We start from the raw sequence: 19,875 nt of genomic DNA on the forward strand, positions 1-19,875 counted from the left end.
TGAAACCTACTGTCCTGAGTACTCTAAGAAGCCTAAATATCAACCAGTTAAAAATGTACTAATGAGGGAAGTCTGATCTTATTTCTGTTGGTCAGAGCTTTTACGTATAGACAACAAAATCTAGCCCAGCTAGTTTAAGAAAAAAGAAATTTCATAAAATAGTTTGGGTACCCCATAGAATCTCTTGGGGTGTCAGGAACCAGGTTTGGATGCCAAATAGCCAGAAGCAATGAAGCAGCAAAAAGAAATGCCCAGCCATAACTCAGGATGGTGGTAGTGGAAAGACTACCACTGCTACCTCCTGCCTTGCACTTTTAACTTGAGCCTGGAGCCAAAAACTCTGCCACAGTTGTGTCAGGACCAGATACTTCAGCTGCTCTGTTTTGCAGAACATTCATCTTTCCAAATTCAGTTTCTGCCCCATGTTGCGCACTTATACCTCCCCGTCTCATATATGGCATGTGAACTGGCAGGTCCAGGTCATACCCCAGCACTCTAGTTGCAATGGAATCTGAAAAATGAATTTTTAGCTTTTCACCCTCTGAATACAGATAATAGCTATCAGGGAGAAAATATAGATGTTGAATGGCCTAATCTATGGTAACATTTATACTATGTAACAGAGATTTCACGTTGGCCTTCTTCTGATGATAACCTTTTCATGTATAATTAATGAGTATACTGGGTATTTCAAGGCAGGAAGATGGAATGATAATTTTAAATGGAAATTCTGACTTCCTTTTAATTAATCCATGTAGAGAAGTGCTTAAACTGCTAAACATAGACCTAGACCTGAGAGTTATTCTCTGTCTCTCTCTCTCTCTAACCATCCATGCAGTAGCCCAAGCCAAAAAAATAAATAAATAAAAGCCTGAAAGCCATCTTTCTCAATTTGTTGTTCCTCTTGCATTCACCACAACTAATCATTTATTAGAACCTGTGATCTCTACCACCTCAAATTCATCTATCTTTTCCATCATTACTGCTTCTACATTGAAGTTTCCTCAAAAATTCCACAATATCTCATACCACAGTTCACTCCCTGTGATTGGAATATTCTTCTTTCTTCAATCCTACATGAAAATTCATTCTTCAAAATGAAATTTAGGAGTCACCTTCCTTTACATATTCTCTAACTTACCTGGGTTTCAAAGTTATCTGGCCATACCTCTAGCATAACATTAATATCATTCTACTTTGTTGTTGTTGTCATTGTTGCTCATGAGTCTATCTCTCCCTCCTAGACTCCAAGTTCTTAGAGAAAAAGAATCATCATCTTATTCCTGTCTGTGTCCATGGCACCTAGTCTTCTGCCATATGCATAATAGACAGTAAATGTCTACTGAATTGATATAAGTGGAAACCCAAATAGGGAATTTGATGTTATCTACACTCTGATTTAGATTTATCATTTTGTACCATGGTTATATTAGTAATTCAGTCTCCCTATTGCTGTTATTAGATTCCAACAGTTTATTTTTAAAATTCTGTCATAGTGGATAAAATATACATAACATAAAATTAACTATCTTCACTATTTTAAGTGCACCATTCAAGAGTGTTAAGGGTATTTCTATTGTTGTACAATCAATCTCCAAAACTTTTTATCTTGTAAAACTGAAACTCTGTACCCATTAAACAACTTTCTATTTTCCCTTCCCACATCCTCTGGTAATCACCACTCTACTTTATGTCTCTATGAATTTAAATGTTCTAGGAGCTTCATATAAGCAGAGTCATACAGAATTTCTCTTAGTGTGACTCCACCAGTTTATTTTTAAACTGCAATTATACTACATTACCAATAGACATCAGAATAAAACTTTAAAGCAGAAATGTTCTTATTTGAATTATTTTTTTTTTTCACTCACAAAGGGGATCAGGACATCTCCACACTTACCAGTGTTCTCCCCCAAAGAACTCTGCACATTTTGTATTTGAGGAACTAATGTTCACGTTCTTATTGTACAAGTTTTCAGATCCCTAGAGAAAAGATAAGACAGCAGCTGGCATCACCTAGAAGAAGAAATTCCAGTTAAGGTCTGTAAGGTTTTCAGTTTGTGCTATACTGTGGGAAAAAACAAACAAGTGTCAGAAAAGACAGTAAGCAAACTAAATAAATACGAGAAACATAACTGAAATCATTCAAGGAAAAATGGCATGTGTTTTATTCACCCTCAGCAGATGAGTGAACTACCTAAAAGTTAAACATAAAATTCGTCTAAAATTTTCCTTAGGGTAGAATAAAAATGGGATATTTGTGACATTGAAATTTTCAGAAGCTAATGCGGTAAGTGATTATATACAATATCAAAACTTTTAAATTCAAATAATTCACGTTGTCATACAAATGTCTATTTTTTGTATTCCTGAAGCTTCATCTAACTTACAATACAATCCAAAGTCTTCCTGATGACTTACAAAGCATTATTTGCCTTTGCTTTTTTTTTTTTTTTTGAGACGGAGTGGCTCTGTCGCCCAGGCTGGTGTGCAGTAGCGCCATCTAGGGGCTCACTGCAAGCTCCGCCTTCTGGGTTCACGCTATTCTGCCTCAACCTCCCGAGTAGTGAGTAGTTGGGACTGCATGCGCCCGTCACCACGCCCTGCTAATTTTTTGTATTTTTAGTAGAGACGAGGTTTCATCATGTTAGCCAGGGTGGTCTCCATCCTGATCTCGTGATCCGCCCGCCTTGGCCTCCCAAAGTGCTGGGATTATAGGCGTGAGCCACCGCTCCCGCCCGGCTTTGTTTCTTTTAACCTGTTGACTTTGTCTTCTATTACTCATTTTCTTGTTCATTTATTCATTTATTTTTCAACCTTCATCAGCCACAGTGGCCTTCACACAGTTTCTTAAATAAGAACATTATCCTGAGTACAACAAAATCAATTCATGTTCTTGAATACCTGTTTGATGATTATTATTCAGTTCTCTCTGGAAAGAAATGATACACAGATGAAAAGAGTTAAAAGTATGTAGTAAGAGAACCTAGAGCAGTGTTGTGTACATAGTAAATTTTCAATAGAAGTGAGTCTCTGCATTTTCTTGTTAAACAATATTTTAAGCAATAAAATTAGTCTACTGCCTTCCAAATCTTCCAAAGTTATTGCCTTGGTAATTACTAAACATAATTTAACAGTTATTGAAAACTTGATTTTCCATTATGAATATAATTTAGGATATACTATTTTATTGCACAGGACAGAAAACAAGCAAATGAGGGCATTTACAGAAAGCATTTAAGGGTATCATGTAGATCTTGATAATAGAAAATGACACTGGTAGGGCAGGAACTAAAATTTAAAAAGTCAAGAACTTAGAGCATCTCCATCTTTTTGGGGTCATATGGCTTTATATCCCTACTTCTCTTGCCTTTTTATTCTTCTGTCTCTGTTCTGTCTGTTATTTGTGCTTCCCTGCATGATAAATAAATGTTAGGTAAGAGAAAGTAGAACTGAAAGTATTAACATACAAGATGGAAGACAAAAGAAGAAAAATAAATGAGAACAGATATAAAAGAGAGTTGTTTGGATAGAGAAGATCATTAGGAAAACAAAACAGGGATATAATTGTTGGTATTAAAGAGTCAGTTCAATAGTAGAGGAAGAACACAGATCTTCAAATCATTTTATTTAGTAAATGCTTAACACTTGCTCTGTATTTTCTAAATAAATATATATGTAAATATTTTACATATATTAACTCACCTAGTCCTCATAACAACCCTATGGGAAAATTATTATATCATCATTAATATTATATTATCATCTCCATTTTACAAATGAAGAAAGTGAGGCACAGAGAGGTTAAGTCTATTTCTCCAAAGTTCTATAGTTAGGACAGGGCAGGGACAGTAGTCAAACCTAAGCCTTCTGGCTGTAGAGACTACGCTTTTAATCACTACACCATGCTGCCCATTGCAGGTAATATTTGAAACCATAGCTCCTCCATTTTTTAACTAAATAATCTCAAGAAAGTTCATCTCTCTGAGCCTCAATTTCCTTATAGAAAAAAGAAAATTATCATTCATTCAACAAATATTTATCAATCATTTATTATGTGCTAGTCATTCTACTAAGAGATAGATATTCAACAGTCAACAAAATAGACATGGCTTCTGTCTTAATGGAACTCAGAATCCAGCATGGTAAGATAATTGTGAAGATTCCAGAGATGATTTATGTAAGGTGTTCGCAATTGTACTTGACATATTCCAGGGACTCACTGATATTATCATTGAATAAAAGAACTTGGAGTGTGGATTTTTCTCAGATGAAAAATGAGCAAGATGTGTGCGGAAGAGCTCATAAGGGTTTTTAAAGTAAATAAAAGGTCTATTTGACCCAATTGCCCATAGTTAAGATGTAAGAAGTAAAACCATCAATGGATTCCTATTATTGGTATAGGAAAGTAGTTTCATTTCAATGGCTAAGATGATTCAAAATTATTTAGAAATTGTATACTAGGTATAATACACATATAAATATCATACAAAAATACTAAGAATAAGCATGTCAACATGTTTAAAGTTATTATCTTCAGCAGATTATGATGATATAAACTTTTCTTTGATCTACTCATCTATATTTGCTATTATTGCTGCTGCTACTAGTTCAGCATCTTCTTTTTTCCGATATACCCACCATTCAAGGCCCAACTTTTCTTCAAAGTCTTACCTAACTATACCAGCTGTCATCATCCCTCCCCATATCTGAACTCTTAAGACACTTTTAGTCTGCATCACAGAAGTAAGAGTATAATAAAAGAGCCCTGTCTTCCCAACTAGATATGTGAACTCCTTACAAACAGATACCATTTCTCCTACTACTTGTATTTTCTCCCACCTCCACACTAGGGGGTTATCTCGGTGCTGAGCATATACCAGGTGCTTAAAACATAGATCAATATGTATGCACATATATGTTCAAAATCAGGAGACCTTAGGAAAATCATCTCTCAAGACTTCAATAACCTCATTCAATTGTAATTATTTTTTTTTCTGATCTGTGAACTGAGGAATTGGGAATAGATTGGTGATCCCTTAAACTTTTAAAATATTAGGATCTCTTTTTCACGTCATAGTGTGTCCAGAATTTATTCCTTCCGGTGGGTTCTTGGTCTTGCTGACTTCAAGAATGAAGCCACGGATCCTCACAGTGAGTGTTACAGCTCTTAAAGATGGTGTGTCCGGAGTTTGTTCCTTCCGATGTTCAGATGTATCCAGAGTTTATTCCTTCCAGTGGGTTCATGGTCTCACTGACTTTAGGAGTGAAGCCGCAGACCTTCGCAGTGAGTGTTACAGCTCTTAAAGGTGGCATGTCCGGAGTTTTTTATTCCTCCTGGTGGGTTTGTGTTCTCACTGACTTCACGAATGAAGCCACAGACCTTCACAGTGAGTGTTACAGCCCTTAAGGTGGCGCGTCTGGAGTTGTTTGTTTCTCCCAGTGGGATCATGGTCTCGCTGACTTCAGGAATGAAGCTTCAGACCCTGGCAGTGAGTGTTACAGCTCATAAAGGTAGTGTGGACCCAAAGAGTGAGCAGCAGCAAGATTTATTGTGAAGAACGAAAGAACAAAGCTTTCACAGTGTGGAAGGGGACCCAAGCAGGTTGCCACTGCTGGCTTGGGTGGCCAACTTTTATTCCCTTATTGTGCCCTGCCCACATCCTGCTGATTGGTCCATTTTACAGAGTGCTGACTGATGTGTTTTTACAGAGTACTGATTGGTGCATTTACAATCCTTTAGCTAGACACAGAGTGCTGATTGGTGCATTTATAATCCTTTAGCTAGACATGAAAGTTCTCCAAGTCCCCACCTGACCCAGAAGCCCAGTTGGCTTTACCTCTCAATCCCCCCTCTAAACAGGAAACCCCAACTGCTGTTGGGAATTGGGTGATGACCACTCCAGCTACTTCCTGTTGGATAGGGTTGAAGAAGGGGCCATGCAGTTGTAGTGTCCTCCAGAGGGGAACTTTTTAGGCCAGTGAAAGGGTCAGCGGGTTGGTCCAGGGGTCCTTGGTAGAAGTTGTTACTTGAGCTCATTTGGGGTTCCATTTGTAAGACCATCTGTAGCTTGATGGCCTCAATCCTAGAGGAAACAAATTTGACAAGGAGGTTAAAAATACAGGACCCAAGGAGAGTAATAGCAAGATGGCTGTCACAGGACCTAGAAAGGGGAGAAGCAATGCCACCCAACTCCAGCAGTTGGTATAAGAGTTTGAAAGCCGTTGTCTGATTTCAGAAGCCTTTTCCTGTAAATGTCAGGCGGCATCTCGTACTATCCCTGACTGGTTAGTGTAAAAACAACACTCTTTCCCAAAGAAGGTGCAGAGTCGTCCTTTCTCAGCAGTGAGGAGGTCTAGGCCTCATCAGTTTTGGAGAGTCACTGCTGCAAAAGAGTCTATTTGGAATTGTAGAGTAAGGATAGATTTCATTATTTCTTGCAAACTGTCTGAGAAATCCTTTGAGAGTGTGTGGTAGTAGGATAATGAAGTAGGTAGACTGGCTATTCTGGTTCCTGTAGCAGTAGCCATTCCTAACCCTGTAAGTAGGGGTATTAGTTGTATGGATCTGTGCTGATGGACTTGAGCTGTGAGGGGTACTGATAGGGTCTGATTTCCTGGGGAAATGTTAATTTTGGGACTTAGAAAGACTAAGGTGCAGGTGCCTGTCCAGTTAGTGGGGAGGCAGATATAGGTTGATGTTCCACATAAGAAGAATATACCTTGGCTGGGTAGACAGAACTGGTTGTGTATGTTAAAAAGGTGTATGAGTTTGTTGTTTTCACTTTCCCAAACTCCTGGAGTACTTGCCAAGGTAGCTCCGGTGAGTGGCTAGAAAGGGGTGTTGGGAGCAAACTGAGTGACTCTCTGTGTTCTATTTTCCCATTGGAGAAAAAAAAAAACATTTTGTATCTACTAGGAGCCATTTGAGAGAGTGATTGAAAGAGGGGATGAGAAGGCATTCACTAGTGGTGGGGTCACTGCTGCAGGGGGTCCAGGGGTAAATGATCATGCAGGTTGTATGTTTGCCATTACAAAACCCGGACTGTTTGTTAAGCAGGGAGAAGGCAATGATTTTTGGAGGTCCTGAGAAGTGGATAAGCCATCTGAATGGAGCTGTTTGGGTAACTTGGAAGTTACTGTGATCAGTTGGGGCTTGAATTTGTAGGGTGTAATTACACTGATGGGGTAGTCGGTACTCAAGGGGCAGGCCTGATAACGGCTTATGTTGGATGCATAAAGGGTCTTAGAAAGTTAAGATGGTATTCGTAGTTACAGGGCCGTGTATGGGCTTTTCATTGCTTGTGTAATAGGTGAAGTTGGAAATTAAGAATGTAAAAGTTGGATTGCACATCCTGTTAGGGTATTCTTGGTCCTATGAGAGATGCGGAAGTCAACTAATGATTACATATTCAGAAGACAGAAAGGGTCTTTTCCTTCATAACGAGAGTGGTAGGTTAAGTTGGTAAAGACCCATTTTTTCGCAGGAATGGGAGTGGCAACATAAGTAGAGGTTGACAGAGAGATACAAAGCCAACAGTCATTTGCCAGGGAAGGATTGAACTGGTTTAACAGAGAGTGGGTTAAGTTGACAGTCTTGTAAAGGTAATTAGGAGCTAGTGGAAGGGGAGGGGCGATTGTATGAAGTATCCAAGGAAGCAGGAGGGATCTATAGGCAAAGAGTAAGTAGAAAAGTAAAGAGGGTGCTCTGGAAGATGAGATCATTTCATCGAGTCTGAGTTAAAGGTAGGAGTAAATTGCTGTCAGAAGGAAGGGAGATATAAAGAAGGTTGATGTGATTAGGATTTTTGTCCCAGCAGAAGCTACAGTATATAGTCCTATCGCAAACAGTATGGTTAGTATGCTGCTTAATAATATGATGAAATAGTAAAAGGATTCCATTAAAGGGGCAAGGAGAGGTGTTAAAGATTATGTAGATTTTCACTTATATCTTTAAGGGGGAAGGGGTTGTTCCTCAGGATCAGCGGTAGGAGGCTTTTTAGTCTGGGGTGTTTCTTTCCGAAATAGGAGATGCAAGTCCTCCAACGGTTCGCACGTGTATCAAGACTGGTCTGGATGATCTTTGGACTCCTGAGCTGATGGTCTAGCAGGTTCCTCAGGGGGTGTCCAAAATTTAACTCAGGTGTAGTGAATCCAAGATTCCACTCCTGCCACCTTAACTGCAGTGGGGGCAGAGAGGATTACCGAGTATGGTACTTGTCACAAAGAATCCATAGATGGGGAGGTAGAGAGGAAAGATTTGACCAACACTAGATCTCCTGGTTGAGACAACTCTGTTCCCTTTCTCTGTGACATTCTTCAGGTAGGTTTTTAAGGTTTCATTGATATTTTACCAAGGAAGTTATATCTTTGACCAAGTTGGCCAATTAATTCCTAATGAAGTAGGAGGTCATTTGTGAGAAAAGGTCGTCCATACAACATTTCATATGGACTGAACCCCATTTTGTGAGGAGAATTTTGGATTCTCAACAAGGCCATAGGCAAAAGAGTAGGCCATGGGAGATGAGTTTCTTGTGTTAGTTTCCTTAAGTGACTCTTGAGTGTTTCATTTGCCTTCTTGTCCTTCCCTGAGGATTGTGGCCTCCAGGTGCAGTGAAGGTGATATTGTATCCCTAGAGCTCTGGAAATTCCCTGAGTTATCGTGGCTTTAAGAGCCGGATCGTTGTCACTCTGTAAGCTTTGGGGAAGCCTAAATCTAGGAATTATTTCATGAATTAGGACTTTAATCACTTCCTAGGCCTTCTCTGTCTTGCAGCGGAAAGCTTCCATCCAATTTGTAGAGGTATCAACACAGACCAACAAGTATTGAAATCCCTTTGACTTAGGCATATGGGTGAAGTCTAGCTGCCAGTTCTCTCTGGGATAGTAACCTATTCTTTGTTCCCCAAAAGGGGCCTTACACTGAACCAAGGGATTATTCCTTTGGCACCCCTCACAGGCTTTGACTACCTGTCGAATGGTCCAGAGGAGATTTGGCCCTGTAAATAGGGATTTGGCCGTTTGATGAGTGTTTTCAACACCATATGAAAAGTTTGGTGGAGGATTTTAAGTATTTTCCACTGGCTTTGGGTATAAACACCCTTCCTTTTTCTGTCATTAACCACCCCGAGGGGAGAAAACTATGCCCCCGTAAAAGTTCCCATTCTGTTTCAGTCAAGGTATACTGGGGCTTAATCTCTTGGAGGGGATTGTTCCATACCAAGGGTCCTTCCATAGGTATTTCTAATGGGAGGTTCCACCTGGCAGCAATTTTGGCCTCAGCATCTGCCCGATGGTTTCCTTCTGCCTTTTCTCCTTCGCCTTTCTGATGGCTTTGGCAATGTAAGACTGCCACCTCTTTGGGTTTTTGTACTGCATGCAATAACTCCATAATTTCCTTGTGGTATTTAATGGGGGTTCCCCCAGAGGTTAGGAACTCCCTTTCTTTCCATACTGCAGCATGAGCATGTAGGATTAGATAAGCATAGTTACTATCTGTAGCAAAATCTCCCAATTACAACTGAGAAGGTGGGAGAAATATCTGGTTACAGGCTGTCCCAGGATTCCTCGGATGGTAACGGATCTTGAGGACAGCTGTCTGGGACAGGAGATTAATGCTGAGAAAGCCACACCATTGTCCATGAGGAAGTCAATTTCCTGGCCCTCAATGGTTATACGTCCCCAGGGCTCAGTGAGGGTGATGACATGAACTGGTGCTTGCCACGGGCACCCTCAGTCCTGTTGTTGGATCATCTGGTTGGGGGATTCTGGCCCAGAGAACCTTGCCTTCTGGGGCAGTGTGCCTTCCAGTGATTGCCTGGGCATAGTGGAGATGGACGAGGGGGTGGCTGATTGGTGCATTTTTTCAGAGTGCTGATTGGTGCATTTACAATCCTTTAGCTAGACACAAAAGTTCTCCAAGTCCCTGCCCAACACAGAAACCCAGCTGGCTTCACCTCTCAACAGTACTTGTGTTTTCAGTATCCACTAGATCAGGGATCTCCAACCACTGGGACATGGACAGGTACCAATTCATGGCCTGTGAGGAACCAGGCCACACAGCAGGAGGTGAATGGTAGGCGAGCGACTGAAGTTTTGTCTGTATTTACAGCTGCTCCCCATTGCTTTCATTACTGCCTGACCTCAGCCTCCTGTCAGATCAGCAGCAGCATTCTATTCTCATAGGAGCACAAACCCCATTGTGAACTGTGCAAGTGAGGGATCTAGCCTGCACACTCCCTATGAGAATCTAATGCCTAATGATCTGTCACTGTCTTCCATTACCCCCAGATGGGACTGTCTAGTTGCAGGAACACAAGCTCAAGGCTCCCACTGATTCTACACTATGGTGAATTTTATGATTATTTTATTATATATTACAATGTAATAATAATAGAAATAAAGTGCACAATAAATTATGTGTGCTTGAATCATCCCCAAACCATCTCTCCAGTCTGTGGAAAAATTTTCTTCCATGAAACCAATTTCTTGTGCCAAAAAAGATTGGGGACCACTATATTAGACAAAAATAATGCATGACAAAATGTTTAAATACATTTAGTATATTTTAAATGAATTAATTTTTTTTGGTGATAACATCTACCAACAGATAATCTTGCAGTGCCCAGAAGTTATAGCTCATAGGTTTAAAACCATTAGTGTGTGCACCCTCCTGCTTATCAACTCATTGTTATCAAATTATTATGTTATTAACTTACTTATTTTGTTGATTTATGCCTTGAGAGCCTATAGGTTCATATCTTTGAACATAGGTTTTTTTGAAAATCAGGAATATATATCCTAAATATCTTTAAATATGTTCTCTCATGATATTTTAAGCTCTACTAGCTAACTTGTCTAGGACTCTTCGTTGGATTGTTTATGGGAGCATTTTGGAAGACAGGAAAGCAGAAGCCATTTTGCTGACATCTGTAAGATACATGGAGGGGATTATTTTTATTTGTCTCAATCTAGTCAAGTGGATTCCAGAAAAAGGAGGCAAAAGGGGTAAATCTCTTCTGTGATTAGCCTGAGGTAGGTAGAAACACACTCTTCATGATGTAGGTGAATCAATGTTAGATTTTGTCCTTTTAGCAGTTATAAAAACAAAATTTCTGTGGCCCTTCCTTATTTGAATTAAGGGGTTCTCTATAGTCCCTGAACAAGCAACACTAGCATCACCTGGAAACTTGTTAGTTGTTCCCTAATGAATCAGAAAATCTAGGGCTGAGGCCCAGAAATGTGTGTTTTAATAAGCCCTCTTTGTGATGCTTACAAAACCACCAGTCTAATCCAATTTCTTTGCAACAAGTGAAATCTCTAAAAAGGATATGGTAGAAGGAAGTCATCTTAAAGGCAAAAAATGAAAAAGTGGTAAATGTATAAAACCTAGATTTATAAAAGGAAAAATAGAAAGATAGCCACTGACTTTCTTATAGTTCGCTTTATTTAATCTTACTAGAACATTGTTTTTACCAGACTTTTCGGATCTAGGTCAATATATCTTGCTGTGGATGCCATTTAAATTGATCCTTATACCTGCTTCCTCACAATAGCCTTCAAGTATCTACCAGCGAGGCTGAATTTGAGCTTTCTTTCCACAGATGTCTAAAACTTATGGATTTGCATTCATCTTTACTTTTTTTAGTAATATTAAAACACCTCAAGGGTAGTTTGTGTATCATCCCTGTATTCTGGATAATGACAATCTCAGTGGTCGCCATTTTCAGAATGATATGTTGCAACTTGATAACTATTGAGCATAAAGATCAAAATCTCATTGGACAAAACTGAAAGGATAGTCATCTGAATGGGAGTGTATATCCACATCAATAACCATTCTGTTAGGAAAAAGTACCAATATTCTTGAAAAGTCTCCATTTGGTTTTGACTTTTTTTCAGGATAATTAGGTCTTTTAAATAAAATAACATTTGAAAGAATTTATAAAGCATAAAGTCCTCTACAAGTAATAGTAATACAAATAATAGGCAACATTAATTAGATATCTTTCTGTGCTAGGCACTATGCTAAACACTTCACATACGTTACGACAATCTCTCAGCAATCCTTCACAGTAGGTATTATTATCTTCATTTTATGAAAGAGGTTAGGTAACTTGACCAAAGCCATATAATTAATAAATAATAGAGATGAAATATGAACTAAGATCTGACATATATCCAATTCCATACTGCTAACCACTATATTTATTGACTCAGTATCATTTTCTTACCTCTATGTCTACAAAACTTCAAATATAGTGCTTTCTCACTGTAGAAATTTGAACATAAATGAGGTATTTAAAACTGTGAAACCTCCCTTCACCACCATCCAACTGCAATCCCACTTTTATTCATATTTGGAGTGGGCAAAATTTTGTGTTTCTTTCAATGGGAGTGTTTTCCTGCTGAAAGTCAAGCAGACATGCACATGTACCCTTGAACTTATAATAAAAGTTTAAAAATGTCTATTTTAATAGCTTCCCCCAAAAAAGAACTGTTGTAATTACAATAAATATAGAAGAGTTATTACATTTCTTAAACATGATTCAGTGAGGTGCAGTTCATTTTTTAAACTAAACCTTTGGGCTAAGATACTACCAACTAAACTTGTTACATGCAAAACAAATGCCTTAGTTAACTGGGCTGACAGTATAGACACAGCACTCTCAGCTCTGTCATGTGATAAATTAGTCAGAAGCCTGGCAACCCTTCGAGATTTGCTTCATTCTCCAGTAGGGCAGGTGTATTTATTTAACAACTCTGGCAGTGAAACGGGTTTTTTTGTTTGTTTGCCATAAAAGAGTGCTTGAGTCTACAATTGTCTTTAATGAATGCTGACTTTTTCTTAAGTTAGAGGGGGCTCACTGTATTTCCAAGTAGCATATGCCGAACCTGAAAAATCTATTTTCATACCACTACACTGCTATTGCCCACTAGAACTTACGGTAACATAGCAGAGGATGAATTCAGTGAAACATTGTCTTCTTTCTTCTCCACTCTTTTGGGCAATTCCTGCTCAGCAAGTTCTAAACTGGCTTGGTAATATTTAATTGTTCTATATTGCTTTTCTCTGCCAATTAAAAGAGATAGCATACTGCCAACATCAATATTTTACTGCAGCCAACAAAATACGCTGCAGTAAATGACTGCCTAGGCTCGCAAATACAAGGATGCGAGCCTTCACTTTTCCACTCAGCTTTAGTGCCCGAAAGCGAAACCAACTTTCAGCTTCCCAAAAGTTTGTTCCAAAACCCAAAATGCTCTCATTGAGTCATTTTGTTGTCATATTATTCAGAGATTCTGAGTAATCCCAGTTTGATCTCTTTGTCCAGAGGCAATAGGGCTCTAATTTCTAGGGGGATTGATAGTCTAGCCAAGGATCACCTTCGTGTATATTCACCTGTCCATGTTATTTTTTCTGGCTGCCTCAGGATGGCTCTATTTCAAAGTGAAGAGAGGCAGTCCCAGAATTCTAGGATAAAAACCTATCAGCCCGGACATTAGCACGGAACTGGAGGTGGGCCTATCTTACCAAGGTTTCTACATAAGTTTAAGACAGAATGAATTTCTTAGTACAAATAGAGAGAAGGAGACACTTACATCAAGCTTTTTATGCAATACATTAACAGGAAAAATAGAGTACAAATCGATCTCCTCAGAAGGAAAGAGTTTTATAGGCTCTAAATGTATATAAATGAAAGCCAGGCAGAGGCACTTCATCCATTAGGCTTTCTACTAACTCATCATCCTTAGTCTCGCCCTACTCCCACCTTGACCCCTTCTGGTGATGGACACTCTTTCCTGTGCACTGTAAAATTGCTATATCCATCTCGAGAAAACAAGATCTAAACATGAATTAAAATTAAACTAAGTATACATATGTAATGTGCTACAATAGACTGGATGGAATAAGATAGAAGTCAGAGATGATATTTTAATAGAGACATTGAATCTGTGTATAAAATATTAAATGATTATGTCTACAAGGAAAGCTGAAGAGCAAAGAGGTGACTTCAGCATTTCAGACATATAGAGAGGCTCTAAACAGAAGAAGGAAAAGAAACAAACCAAACTCAAACAAAACAAAAGAAAACAGGGCTTTCTTGACCACTTTGTGAGGTGATCATGTGGGAGTAATGAAAGTTGCATGAAGGTTAATGGAGCACCAGCAAAGAAGTCCCAGGCAGCCTGCCATTCTAGATGTAAGGAAATATACCATCTGCATTCAAGTACTGGCTCGTCTGTGAGCACCTGCCAACACTTCTGCTTTTATATGACTCACACTGCAAGATTAGACTAGGGTAGGGAAAATCTCAACATCAGTGGTCAAGAAGTTAGCAATATATGGTGGCCTTGAGAAGGTGAACTGTCTCTTGCTATTCCTTTCTACAATCAGATAGACAAGGGGAAAGGTGGACACATCCCTTATTTCAAAAACACTCCACTTCCATATAGAATAAGTCTAGAAAGGTGCCTCACTAATACAATAAGCAAAATATCTGTGAGTACAAAAAGACTTTATTGTCAACTATTACTTCAGGCCTGACTTCCTGCCAACATAAGCAAAGTGAGTTATAGGTGCACTCAGTAAAGTCACGAAAAGATAGAGAGGGATTGGAGGAGGAACAAAACAGCAGTGGCAGAAGAATGGCCATTTGTTTCACTACTGACTTGGATGCAAAAACAAAGATACTGAGCAGGCATGTTCTATAAGATACATGGCTTTGGGAAATATTTTTATCCCTCTGAGCCGTGGCTTATTATAATAGAGATTCCCCTGCTCTATTCAAATAGTACTGTTACAAGGATTGTTTATGGTTCTTTGGGAAAACACTGCTCCTGCAAAATGTAGGGTACTTTTGTTCTTTCTGGAATCTATCAAGTTGTACTTCAAGCTATTTCTGTAATTATAAAGGAGGGAAGCAGGTAATTCTGAAGCAAATAATTCTGATTCTCCCTTTTGACATCTCCTCTCCACACACATACACAAACATATGCACATACACATAGACACACACGTGCACGCACACAGAGCCATGCTGGAGGAGGAAATAGTTATCAGGGACACAAACCACAAACTTTGCAGAGGCATGCCATGCCCAAGTTTGGTTCTGGCACCTTCTATTCAGTTGCCATCTTTTACTCTTTGTGCGGTGTTTATACTATGACTGAATGTAGTTTCAAGGCGACTGATAAGTAATTAAAGGTTTTTTGGCTCATTTACCTGGAAAGCATGGATCTAAGAAAGGCCCAAAAGATAAAAATAAAATCTGAGGGGAAATAATACCCAGAAGAAAGAAATGTCTTCACAATGACATAGGCAAGAGTCCATCTAGACTCCTGCTTTTGCCCCCACTCTCCATTTCTCCTTTCCTAATGCCTTGGACACTCTTGACATCTGTACAAGACCTGGAGAAAAAGTCAAAAAAAGCCTACCTGCATGCTGGATGAGGAGGCAATAGGCGAAATATTCACACAAATTACACCTTCCTTTTGCAATCTCTCTCAAAAAAATTTAATGATTGCAAGTGGTAGAAGCAACAGTGTAAACAAAATTATGTTTAAGTTAATTATTTACAACCTTCAGCAACATAAAAATTATTGGTAATAAATGACTTGTAGAAATCAGAGCTACAGCATGTTATAATTGTTGCTTCCAAGTTGTGTAGGGGGCTTTTATTAGCACATTTAAAATTGAATTTTATGTTTTGTTGAGAGTATTAAGACTGAAAACGCTACATAAATTTAGCTAATTTTTTTTAAATCTAGTGAAGCTCCACAGATATTTTCCACCAATTAAAGTATAAATTGATATCATGATTATCAGTTTAAGTTCCCCTTGAGGGTGGTTGTAACTGTGAAAGTAAAAAAAAAAAAAAAAAAAAAAAAACTCTATATTTATAAAAATGCTTTCCTATTTTGAAAATAATTCTAACACTAACCATCATGTTTCAGGAAAACGGGATATTTTTAGAAGGATTTAGATACATACAAAGATGTACTTTTTTTCATTAAGTTAATACATTTCTTTTTACTACAGCTGATGATTCATAGACAAAAACAATAAAGAAGAAACTTCCTTGGAAATTTTTCATCGCATTTCAGTTAGGCTAGATCCATCAGGATATAGTAACAGTAGGGATGGAAAAAGGGGGTGGTGTAGAGTGCAGATTGGTGACATTAACAGGAGAATTCCAATCAAAACAAACACCAACATGAGTTGATAACTGAGGTAAATCTGTTGCATGTGGATTACCTCATTTGAGAAGGAGGAATAGAAACTTGGATAGACCCACTTCTTTGAGAGCAAACTCCAGAGATGAAAATTTGAATGTTTAGATATCTGAGCAAATTTTAGCATTTCCAGATTTAGTAAATACTGTATGAGACACACTTATACTAAAATATTATTTGTTGCTCATCTGAAATTCAACTTAACAAGATTTGTTAACCAACTTAACAAGATTTATGTTCTTCATACCTACACTAGAAGAATAATTTATCTGGTATTTACCAAATTAATTTTCTAATTAACAATTGTTTCATTCTTTCAGGCATAACTTACAGTGATTGATGGAAATTATCTGTTTCTCATCTACCAGTTCTTTAGGTAATGAACACTAATACCTATAGCATGGAATCAATTGAACTAATTGACATCCCCTAGAAACTATTTCCTTTCAACATTTGAGCACCTATTGTATGTGTGCACTGTGGTAGGCACTGAGGATGCCCTCTTCCTCCATATGTGTAAGTGAGAATGAGATTACATTGGGAGGAAGTGAGAGAGGAAGTGCAAGAAAAAATTTGAGATGCCCAGTTAAATTTGAATTTCAGATGAGCAACAAATAATATTTTAGTATAAGTGTGTCTCATACAGTATTTACTAAATCTGGCAATGCTAAAATTTGCTCAGATATCTAAACATTCAAATAGAAGCATGAAAAAATATAGTGAGAGCAATGAGAAGGAAGCTTCAAACTCGGGTTGACAAGTGTGCAGTCCATTGAGGAAAAATTATCTGCTTTCTTGCAAGCAGAACTAAAAGAGCACAAGGTTGGAGGAAAGGCATTGAGATAATTCAAAGTAAACCCATATGCAAAATCAGCCACCAGCATAGAGTGAGCTAGTCAAGAGCCCTAGAAAGAATAGTATTTGTGTGGCAACAAAGGTCAGTAAAACACCTCCATAAACAAGAGATCAAGAAGAAGAATGGACACATGAAAACAGTTACAAAAATCTTGTTCCTGTGTATATATTTGTAGCAGCAAGGGTCAGGGGCAGATAAAAATTCATTACAGAGTTGAACTGATAGGATTAGCCTCTCAGAGGCATTCCCTGAACTGGCACATTATTTTTAAGTAATGTCAGAATTGCTGGCATCATTGACTAGAACAAGATGGAAGTCCTGTTCTTTCTTATAGTAATATATAAGTTATTTAGAAATAATTACATGTGCCCATCTAAAGACCTGAACTGAAATCCTGGTTCCAACATCACACAATATCCATGATTGTGTGATGCATAAAACAATAGTCATATGAACTTGAAAAATTTACTCACCTTTTCATTCTCAGATTCCTTACCTGTAAAAGTTGACTAGTAATTGGAATAATTACATGTGATACTGTATATGAAAGCACCTACCACAAGGCTTAACACATAGTAAATTTCAATGAATACTAATAACTTTTATTACCACCACTCCCCCTCCCTCTCCCACACAACCTGTCATATGGCTGGGACAAGACACAGTCCAGGAGACAATACTGGACTTGCATTCAAGAGAGCTGCTTACATCAGAGAATAACAGACCTCACCTTTAGAGAGCAGGGCTCTCCATATCAACAGGAGGTAGTGCACCAACTTAATAAGTCCCAATATGTAATGGAGAAAAGCTGGAAACACCCCCTGTGAAAACCATCACAAGACAAGGATGCCCTCTCTCACCACCTCTACTCAGCATAGTATTGGAAGTCCCAGCCAGAGCAATCAGGCAACAGAGATAAATAAAGGGCATTCATATATGAAGAGAAGAAGTCAAACTAGCTCTATTTTTAGACTATAAATATGATTTATGATTCTATATCTAGAAAACCCCATAGTTTTGGCCCCAAAGTTTCTTCAGCTAATAAAAAACTTCAGCAAAGTTTCAGAATACAAAACCAATGTACAAAAACAACTAGTATTTCTATACACCAAACAGCCAAGCTGAGAGCCAAATAAGAAAGGCAATCCCACTCAAAATTGCCACAAAAAGTATAAAATACCTAGGAATACAGCTAACCAGTGAGGCGAAAGATCTCTACAATGAGAATTACAAAACACTGCTCAAAGAAATCAAAGAAACCACAAACAAATGGAAAATCATCCTATGCTCATGGATAGATAGACTCAATATTATTAAAATGGTCATACTGCCCAAAGCAATTTACAAATTCAATGCTATTCCTGTCAAACTACCAATGACATTCTTCATATAGTAAGAAAAAAACTATTTTGAAATTCATATGGAACCAAAAGAGTTCAAAAGCCAAGGCAATCCTAAGCAAAAGGAATAAAGCTGGAAGCATCATGTTATCCAACTTCAAACTATACTATAGGGCTACAGTAACCAAAACAGCATGGTAATGATACAAAAACAGGCACAAAGATCTATGGAACAGAAAAGAGAGTCCAGAAATAAGGATGCACACATACAACTATCTGACCTTCAACAAAGTTGACAAAAGCAATGGGAAAAAAATCACTTTGCAATAAATGGTGCTGGGATAACTAGCTAGTCATATGCAGACGATTGAGACTGGACACCTTCCTTAGACCATATACAAAAATCAACTTAAGACGGATTAAAGACTTAAATCTAAAACCTAAAACTATAAAAACCCTGGAAGACAGCCTAGGCAATACCATCCTGAACATAGGAACTGGAGAAGATTTTATGAAAAAGATACTGAAAGCAATTGCAACAAAAGCAAAAGTTGACAAATGAGATCTAACTAAACTTAAGAGCTTTTGCACAGCAAAAGAGACTCTCGACAGAGTAAACATAGCCTACAGAATTGGAGAAAATATTTGCAAACTCTCCAAATGACAAAAGTCTAATACCCAGCATCTACAAAGAACTTAAACAAATTTCCAAGAGAAAATCAACCCCATTAAAAAGTGGGCATGAAAAAGTAAACATGAAACAGATACTTTTCAAAAGAAGACATTAATGTGGCCAAGAAGTATATGAAAAAAAATTAAAAACTCAATATCACTGATCATTATAGAACAGCAAGTCAAACCGCAATGAGATACCATCTCATGCCAATCAGAATGACTATGACTAGAAAGTGAAAAATAACATGCTGGGAAGGTTGTGGAGAAAAGGGAACACTTATACACTGTTGGTAGGAGTATAAATTAGTTCAACCATTATGGAAAGCAGTATGGCAATATCTCAAAGAGCTAAAAGCAGAACTCCCATTCCTCCCAGTAATCCCTTTACTGAGTACCTAGCCAGAGTAATATAAATCATTCTACCATAAAGACACATGCACACAAATGTTCATTGCAGCACTATTCACAATAGCAGAGACATGGAATCAACCTAAATTCCCATCAATGACAGATTGGATAAAGAAAATGTGGTACTATACACCATGGAGTCCTTTGCAGCCATAAAAAAGAACAAGATCTTGTCTTTTGTGGGAACATGGATGGAGCTGGAGGCTATTATCCTTAGCAAACTAATGCAGGAATAGATAATCAAATACTGCATGTTCTCACTTATAAGTGGGGACTAAATGATGAGAACTCATGAACACAAAGAAGGGAACAACAGACACTGGGGCCTACTCGAGAGTGGAGGCTGGGAGGAGGAAGATG

This window comes from Chlorocebus sabaeus, chromosome X, assembly GCF_047675955.1.
Source record: "Chlorocebus sabaeus isolate Y175 chromosome X, mChlSab1.0.hap1, whole genome shotgun sequence".
NCBI classification, from domain to species: Eukaryota; Metazoa; Chordata; class Mammalia; order Primates; family Cercopithecidae; genus Chlorocebus; species Chlorocebus sabaeus.